We start from the raw sequence: 8,356 nt of genomic DNA on the forward strand, positions 1-8,356 counted from the left end.
CCTCAATTGTGGTGTGAACTGACAGACTTGATTTTTCCTTGTTCTTCTGCTTCGCTTCTTTTCTTTACCAAACTGGGATGTCTACAGCTCTCTTCGTGTTTTTCCCTCTGAGCTGCTTGTACGGTCGTTTCTTCTTCGTCTCTTTCTTTCTTTTCTACTGACACGTCCTTTATTCGTGGCGATGGCCAACCCAAGTTTCGCGCAATTGGTAAATAAATGCTAGGAAGTGAAAAAAAAGAGCCTAACTAGACAGGTTACATAAACTGAGCAATGTATCTGGTAATAATAACATTTACATAATATGATAAGATGAGAATATGCTGATGCTTCCAATATATCCTGTTTAAGAAATCAGTTATGCCTAGTAAGAAACATAAATGAGGTTTTTTATAACCTTGATCACCTGAATTTCAGAGGATCTGGTTTTAAATTACTTTGCTATTTATTACTTCAGTATGTGGAAGAATTTGAATTAGTAGTGGCTTTGTTAATGTCAATCAGAACATTTTTGTTAGTAAGTATCCTCATGACTATGGAAGGCATAATTCTTTACTTCAAAGAGTTTATATTCTTGTTACATTATACGTGTACCAGGGCATAGTATAAGACAGTAGTAATAAAGGAATAAAAATGTTGGAAGAAATTAAAAAGCAAATAGATAAAGATTGACCTAAGAAGATCTAATATAAAAGATGACACTTGCAAAACCTTTAAATAAGAAAGTAGCATTGAATAAACAGAGCCCTAAACTAATTTTTTTAAAAGCCGTAACTTAATTTTATGAACTAACATATTCTTGATGTTATTTAGTATTTGGGAATAATGTTGAGAAAATTTGAGGGTTTTTCTGGATATGAACCCCTTAATTATTGAAAAATTGATAATATTTCAAACTTGAGCTCTTCTGATCTTTGAAGGAAGTGCTATATTAGACTGAGAGATTTTAGACATATTGTAAACTAATAACTTCTGTGTTGGAAAGTATAAAGTATATAAAAACCTGGCTGTGTTCCAACCCCAAGCATAAATTTCTTCCTTCTTCCATTGTTTTATAGTATCTCTGTCTCTTCTCCCCTTCATGAATACTGTAATTGGAAGGAAGTATACACATCCACAGAGCTTTGTGAATTTGTTATCAAATTTATTTCTGATTTTATACAGTCTGGATAAATAAAGAGTATAGATGAGATGGATAGTATTTTTAATATTTTCCATGCCAGGTGATCATATTTTCTGATTTAATATCAAAATTTCTTGATTAAAGTGAATTTTGTCTGTTGTAAAAAAAATTGTGAAAGTGAATTTTGTTGGTTATTGTAAAAAGTTTCTGAAAGTGTATTTTGTTTGTATCTGACTACGGCCCTGGATGGGTATGGAAAATTGTAGGAGGTTTATGAAAGTGAATTCTGTCATAGTCAATGCCGACCAAAATTTGATAAGTCTGTTTATAATATTTTTTAAAAGCTTTTGTGTCAAACTGTCTATTCATACAAAACTAAAGCTTAGTTTTCTCTCTGTTAAAATAATTTGAATTGTTAGTCTGCTCTTAATGAAAAGTTATAAAAGTTTTTCTTAACCATCTGAGTACTCTGTCTAGAAGACAAAGATTTTATATCAGAATAATAACTTTGTTAACATTTATGTTGACTTTATCATCCTATATTTCAGAATACAAGTCTTCTCACTTTTAAAGGGAAACTGTTACAAAGGATTTGTTCTCTCACCTTGTAAAAGTGAGGTGTTAAAATAGTTTAACATATTACGTAGGAGGTGTTTGGGAAGTATTAAAATAATTAAGAGGGATTTTCTATCTAAATGTATATGGGTAAAATGTTATTCATATATTTTGAGATTATATAAAAATTCCTAAAGACTTGACATGTTCTCACTGTCCCTGTTATATCTTGATACTGATCTGTATATTACACAATGGATGTTGTTAGTTATAGTTTTAGTTATTCTTAGAAAAAGGCTACAGAGAATAGAAGCAACAAAATTTACTTGTCAGTCATACTACTCAGCTCTAATAGTTCTCTAAAAGTATAAGTGGTCAGCTATAAGTCTTCTGACTTCACCTGCCACAAAAAAAGGGACTTTAAAAGAGAAGCAAGACAAATATATAAATTATGTCTTACCTATTAGTTAACATAACTCTGGTAAATGTGTAAAGGTGAAACAGGACAAAACCTCTGCTATGATTTGTCAATATAAGACAATTGTCAAATGTTTTTATTTTGGAAAGCTTCATTTAAAATGCTTATAAGAAAATTAGGGCATTTACTAATTTTCACATTTATTCTTGAGCTTTAACTGATATTTCTAAAATCTGAGATGCTTTGCTGTTTGTATAACCTGGTCATTCCCTGGTACTTTAGGTATCTGTGTGACACCCGAGACTCAGCATTAGAGTTTGCCTGCTCTGGAAGGCAGCCTTACTCCATATAGCAATTGTAAAAAAGCTGAAAAAGAAATCAGACTTCAAGTAAAGTGTGAATGAAGCTGATCTGGTTAAGACTAAGGTAAATCAGAGTTCAGGGAAAAAGATTTTTTTTTTCTGTACTTTAAGACTCTAACTTCTATGTGAAACCAAAAGAAGAGATGTTTGTTTTGTCCAAAATTTACATTTTCTGTAGCACACTATCTAATGTAACCTGTTTAATCAGTTTATTTAAATAATATACTTCAGCTTTATTTGATATGGAACCTAGAATAAGGAATAAAATCTTGATATTCTGTACAAGTTAATATTGTACCATGATGCATGTCAAGTATTATGGGCAAAAAATGAAAAAGTATTTGCAAAGTTCCTTAAGAGACTAGAGGGAAAGTGTAACTATTAAACTTCCCTTTCTGGGGAATTCCTGATATTCTCTTAAGCAACAAGGGCTCCCAACTTAATAAGCCAAGCCCTCAATCTTGAGGCTTGCCCTTATGAAATTTATTTCTTTAATGCCAAAGCTGAGCCTACTTACAATCAATGCCTAGGATTCAACCCCAGAGAACTTCTTTGTTGCTTTAACGTGGTCTCTCTCTCTCTGAGCCAAACTCTTACCTCCCCTACTACAAGGGACATAACTTCCAGAGGTGTAAGTCTCCCTGGCGATGTGGGACATGATTCCCAGGGATGAGTCTGGCCCAGGCATCATGGGATTGGTTAACCAAAAGGGGAAAAGAAATAAATAGAGTTTCAATGGCTAAGAAATTTCAAATTGAGTTGAGAGATCATTCTGGAGTTTCTCTTATGCAAGTTTCAACCAGATATCGCAAACTGCCACAGTACAGAAAGCCCCAACCAACTGTGTTCCTGGAAACCCTAAACGTACCTTGGCTCTATAAAAGTTTTACTTATCTAGTTTGTTTTTTGGAGACTTAAAGGTTCCATATTGTTCCAATGCCAGATAAGCTCTCCAAGTACCAGTCTCTCCAAGAACAGCAAACCATTTCATCCCTCTGTCCCAAAATCTTGACACCCCTTTTTCAGCCATGAAGAAATTAGAAGAGTCTTTGTCCAGATATCTCTCAAGATTGAGAGATAATTATCAAATGAGAGGCTGGAACTGTAACTGAGAAATTAGGACTTAAGGGATGATTATGATAGCTGAATCATTGCATAGATAGTCCTTTTTGCTTTCTGGTATACTGGAGTAGACAGAGGGAAATGCCTGAAATCTCTGAACTGTAACCCAACTGCCTGGATGTCTGATAATGATTGTATTGCCTTTATCTTGTGCCCTTGTTATTGTAAACACCTTATGACTAACCATCACTTGTACCCAGTTTATCCAGTTTCTCAACTTTGGAAACTTGTTATCACTAAAGATAGCCCCTAATGTATTTTAATGAAGGACCTTGGGTCAGCCGAGAATTAACCCACCCCAGTTCCAAAGTTATCTTGGTAACCACTTGGACCTAAGCAAAATGGACCCATCTAACACGGGCAGTAACTTAGACTTTAACCTATAAGTCACCTATTTCTCCACCATTTTCTTGCATCTGTTCTGTGACTAAGCATGTCATCAATCTGTGTATGCTCAATAATTAAATCACCTCTAATTATATCACCTGGAGCCATTGTGCTCTTACCCTAAAACCTGCCCAACTTTGATACTATAAAATTATCATAATTACTACAGTCCATGGAGACAGATTTTTTTGGCCCCTAGGGCATCTGCTCTCTTGCATTTCACCCAGAAATAAACTCTTTCTCTCTTTGAAACCCTGGTGTCTCAGGCATTGGTCATTTGAGTGCATCAGGGACAGAATTCACTGCTTTTGTCCAGTATCAACACCCAGGAGTTCACACCCACGGTACCAGGGGTTGGGACCTGAATGCACCTTTTGTAGGGGACATGAATCAATCCCCAACAGTTGGCATAGAAGCTCTGGGAAGCAATAAAGCAATTTCTAGCAAAAACCATAAAGCTGTTTCTCCTCCTTTGATCCAATAATCTCATTCGTGGGAGTTTATTCCAAGGAAATAATTCAAACAGAAATCAAATGTTATCTGCAGAAATGTGTGCACCGAAGTTCTCTAAAGGCCAAACACTGGAACCACAATAGGGAAGTGGTTTAGTAAACTGTGAGATGAACACAATGGAAAATCCAGCCAGAGACCACAACTGTATGACTGATGAGGACCATGGAAAACGCTAAGCTCTACAGTGTATCACCATCACACTCATGCTTAACTAGCTTATTCAACTAATCACACTTATCAGAAAGAGAGAGAAATCTCTCTTCTCATGTTCAGAATAGACTCTTTCCTTCTACTGCCCACAAAGAAGTGAAAGAAATCTGAAATTAAAAAAAAAAAACTACACTAAATAATTCTTGACTTTCGTGTTTCAAGGCCCCAGCTCCTGATGATTTACAGGATTTTCTGAGAGTGATTTTGATTATTCATGATTTTTACCTTTCAGACTGTACTTGTTATTAAGTGATACAGTTATTCATATTAAATTCCGTTAAAATAACTGGTGGTGTTTCTGTTGTTTTGACTGCACCCTGACTGATACACCCCTGGACCCTGAGTATGTATCACCCCCATCATGATAAATGATCAAAGAAGATTACAGAATGAGTGTGCTGGCCATGATTTCAACTTGTGTAAATATATCTGTTAAGATGGTGACAAATATGGCTGGCCTTTCTCAATCATACTTTATACCAGTTATCTATTGCTGCATAACAAACTACCTCAAAACTGAGTGTCTTAAAACAACAACACTTATTCTCTCACAGTTTGGGTGGGTCATGGATCCAGGTGGGCTGAGCTGAGGCCTCTGCTTCAGGGTCTCTCGTGGACATCAATCAAGGTGTCAGCTAGGCTGTGGAAAGCAAGGCTCGACCGGGGAAGGATCCACTTCCAAGCTCACGCAGGGTGGTTGTTGGGAGCTCTGGCCGACATGGTCCTGCCATAGCCATGTGTCAGATGGCTGGTCATAGCCATAGCAACCCAGGGCTCAACCTTTGAAAGAGGCTTGGTGGGAGGGTGGAGGTTGGGAAAGGGCCACAGGCGCTGCTCTGAGGGCATGCTCATTCCTTTTAGACCTATTTCTTAATCAGCCCGAGGCCTGGCCAGATGTGGCCTCACCTACTTTCTCCAGGCTCAGCTCACCCCTTTCTTCTCTTAACTCTCTGCACTCCAACCACACCAGCCTTTTCTCTGGCTTCAGACAGACTAGATTCTTTCCCTCTTCACTGCATCTGCTTGTGCTCTTGTCTGAATTTTCCTCCCTGGCCCAAAGCCTCACCTGCCTAACTCCTACCGAGAGTTCAGAGTTCAGCTTGGATATCACTTCCTTGCAGAAACCTTCTCTGAGCTTTCAGACTAAGCCAGGTCTCTGAGGAACACGGACCACCTCTCCAGAGATTTCTGATTCCAAACAGGAGTAGCATTTCTAACAAGCTCCCAGGAGGTTTTTTTAAATAGGGCAAGTTTGGGAAACTCTGCCCCTCATCACAGGCACTCTTAGCACCCTCACTTCTCCCATCCTACTCCTCACTTTTGGAATTGATTAGTTAGTTCTTCCCTGTGGGCCCCTGAGGGCCAAGTCTACATCTGTGTTTTCAACTTGGAGTGTCCCAAGTCCATGGGGGAGAAGTGGGGAAGGGAGAGGGCAGACGGGAGGGAAATGAACTGCCCGTGCAAAGCTGGGCTGGAGGGAATGAACACATGCTTATGATACAGGAGAGAGACAGGCTCACCTGGTTCTAGGTAAGGCTGCTGCAGCAGGACATCCAGTTTCCAATAAAAACCCAGGATTCTAGGAAAGGGCCAGAGGTCCAGAACTAGGAGAGATCTTCTACAACTTCCACAGACACAAACCAGAAAATGAGGATCCTTGGGCTCTTCTCCATATGGTATGGTTTGCCCCACTGTTTGGGATGACAACTGGGAAGTTCAAGGTTTAGGATTACCAGATTTGGCAAGTAAAAATACAAGATGCCTCATTAAATTTGAATTTCAGATAAATAAAATAAAATTTCTGCAGTATTAGTGTGTTTCAAATATCACATAGGTGTCCTATATTTTATCTGGCACACTTACCGAAGTTATGAGTTGACACTGATGCACCAAAGCTGGGGTCCATGACGCTTTCAAGAGTTTCCTAGGCAGAAGAATAAATTCCTAGGGCTTTCCTCTCCAAACATGCCAGGCCTAAGCCATGAGGCTCCGAAAAATGGGGGCAGATACCAGTGTTATGATAGTTCAACATTAGAAGCAACCTAAATACCCATCAAGAGGAGAATGGATAAATTAGGAATCAATTCTTAAAGGAAGGTCCATTATGGGTTTTGAGTGACAAATAAGAAAAGTACAGGGGAAAAAACATGACTCTCTTTTAATCTTTAAAAAAAATGCTTAGATATGAGTATCTGCGTGTGATCATCACTTATTCATTAACTCAATCAGCAAATACATACTGAGTACCCACCAGGAATACAAAAGTGAATAAGGAATATCCCATCGCTGCCTTCCTGGAGCCTGCAGTTAAGAATACAAAAACTCAGAAATGGACAGCACAATACTACCTAACTGTAATACAATTATGTTAAAACATGGAATGAAGCTGAATGTGAGAATGATAGAGGGAGGAGGGCTGGGGGCACAAATGAAATCAGAAAGAAAGACAGACAATAAAGACTGAGATGGTATAATCTAGGAATGCCTAGAGTGTATAATGATAGTGACTAAATGTACAAATTAAAAAAATGTTTTTGCATGAGGAAGAACAAAGGAATGTCATTACTGCAGGGTGCTGAAAATAGATGGTAACTAATATTTTAAAATTTTAACTTTTGTGTGAGACTAAAGCAAAAAATGTTTATTTGGTACAAAAAAAAAAGAAAGAAAGAATACAGTGTGTTGGGAGGACACACATCCACCCATTATTTCTATTTGCAAACGGGCTTGGTGGAGGAAAGGGAAAGACTGTTTCCTTTTATTTTTTTCAGTATTGCTTGAATTTTTATAACGAGCACATATTAATTTGTAACCTTAAAAAAATCTTAACTTTATTATTATTTTTATTGTCGGAAAGGCCAGCCCTGTGAGGCGTCTTTGTTATGTCCTCCTGAAAATACAGTGGCTGCGACAAATTGAATAACCAGTGGCACCATCTTGTGTAGCTATAGAATCAGCCAGAAAGGCTTTCTATGAGTGTGGATAGATGAGAATTAGTAGAATGCAGCATACAATCCAACCATTCCCTTATTAAAATTTTATTCATTTTAAAGAATGAAATACTTGAAAATGTATACCTTTTTGGGCACTCATTTGTTCTCTCCCTCCTACCAGGATGGCAGGGACGTTCCATATGGCATTCAACACACACTAGGCACTCAATAAAAATCTGTTGAATGGACTTAAGAACATCAGATCCTGGATGGTCCCTGTAGATCATCTTGTCAAACTCCCTCACTTAATAACTAACAAAATTGAGCCCTGAAAGTCAAGCCATAGAGTAAGTTAGTGGTAACCAAAACTAGAAGAGCCTCTTGTCTTTCAATACAAGCTCTTCCCTCTACCAACACAGAAAACACTAACGTCATTTTATAATAATATAAAAAAACATATAAACAACGAAACTTAGAGAAGTACTCTCTAATCATTATCCATTCTTTAAACCACTGTTTTCATCTAACCTTGGCTTTTACTACCCAGCCTAAACAGTCGACAGATGTTGGGGTTTGTGGGTGCTAGTTAATCACACCCCTTGCTTACTCCAAGTTCTGATTAAATTCAGAATAAGTCATAGGGGACAAGTAGGGATTAAAATGTCAGCTTTATTGCTGGTCCAGATGGATTGGAGCATATGGCGTAGACCCAAGGCCCAAATGGGCTTCCTATTCT

The 8,356-nt window shown here is 37.7% G+C and overlaps 1 long non-coding RNA gene across 1 annotated transcript; it reads right to left on the reverse strand.

Annotated features, from left to right (window-relative positions):
* Positions 1–6,212: 6,212 nt before the first annotated feature.
* Positions 6,213–8,051, reverse strand: LOC143685898 (uncharacterized). Its single transcript, XR_013176790.1, has 3 exons — positions 7,765–8,051; positions 6,551–6,729; positions 6,213–6,394 (listed from the first exon to the last, which is right to left on the reverse strand). It is a non-coding gene; the product is annotated as an uncharacterized LOC143685898 (long non-coding RNA).
* Between the last annotated feature and the right edge of the window lie 305 nt (positions 8,052–8,356).

The sequence above is a fragment of the Tamandua tetradactyla genome, chromosome 6 (genome assembly GCF_023851605.1).
Source record: "Tamandua tetradactyla isolate mTamTet1 chromosome 6, mTamTet1.pri, whole genome shotgun sequence".
In the NCBI taxonomy this organism is placed as follows: Eukaryota; Metazoa; Chordata; class Mammalia; order Pilosa; family Myrmecophagidae; genus Tamandua; species Tamandua tetradactyla.